Source organism: Alligator sinensis, unplaced genomic scaffold (assembly GCF_000455745.1).
Source record: "Alligator sinensis unplaced genomic scaffold, ASM45574v1 scaffold161_1, whole genome shotgun sequence".
Classification (NCBI taxonomy): Eukaryota; Metazoa; Chordata; order Crocodylia; family Alligatoridae; genus Alligator; species Alligator sinensis.
In genome coordinates, this window is record NW_005841974.1 from 3,221,598 (window position 1) to 3,222,665 (window position 1,068).

Here is a 1,068-nt window from a genome sequence, read left to right on the forward strand (position 1 = left end):
AAATAAGTGTTGAGTTTTCTTGGGAGATGAGCCGTTATCTCTACTTTGAGAGAAGCAGCTTCTTGACAGAGAGTCTCTGAAAATTTTCTGAAAAATAAATTTTTTTACAACTACTCAGTTGGTCTAATAAAAGATATCACATCTGCTCAAAGAACCTTGCTTGCCTATGTCCTGAGGCCAACACGGCTACAACCAAAAACCCAGTGACAGAGTCTGAGATCTTGGAGGTGGGCTGGAGTGGGTTCTGCAGGGTACACTGACTGATAACTGGTTTAAAACATGATTTTGTATTTTGTGAAAGTCATGAAATTAAGTGATTTTCACAAAAAAATGTATTTTGCAATGAAATGTCATGATACTGAAACTTGCTGGGGAGCCCATATGGCATTCCTTTGCAAACAAATGGCTGCTGCAGTCTGGGGAAAGCATTCCCCAGGTAGCAGCAAAAGCCTAGCAGCCCAGGGGAGGAGGGAAGGGGTTGCAAAGGGGACACAGGGAAGAGAGAGCTTGCGGATGATCCTAGGAGAGGGGCTCTTTGCTCCGCCAGGTGGGAAAAGTGGGGTGTGGCGGGGGGTGGGGTTGCCTGGGGATTGCCCTGGCTGATGGCCCTGACACTGGGCAGGGGAGGGGCTGTTTTCTTCTCTGGATGGAAAAATGGGGGCACTGGGTGCAAAGCGGGGGGAACTCATGTATGGAGGAGCAAACAGCCCATCCCCGGTGCCAGGGTCATCTAGCAAGTCAGCCTCCAGGAGTCCCAAACCTCTCCTACCCTGATGAGCAAAGAGCCCCTCCCCTAATCATCCCCAAGCTCTCTCCTAACCCTGTCCCTTTTGCGACCCATTCCCCAGGTCCCTGGGCTGCTAGGCTTTTGTTTTTGGCTGGGGAATGTTTTCCTCAGCCTGCAGAAGCCATCATCAAACAGGAGCAATCAGGGGGGAAGGGGTGGTGGTGGGGGGAGGGGAGCACCACGGTCTTGGCGTAAAAATGGTGGCCCCTGCCACAGTTGGGCCCACATTATTATTGAGCTGGTCCTACTATTTAAACCAGGCCCTATCAATAACCATTCCT

At 50.6% G+C, this 1,068-nt stretch overlaps 1 protein-coding gene across 1 annotated transcript in view; it reads left to right on the forward strand.

Moving 5' to 3' along the window:
• LOC102386743 (antigen WC1.1-like) overlaps positions 1–1,068 on the forward strand; it is an 18,694-nt gene that overhangs the window by 9,472 nt on the left and 8,154 nt on the right. The gene's annotated exons all lie outside the window — the stretch shown is intronic.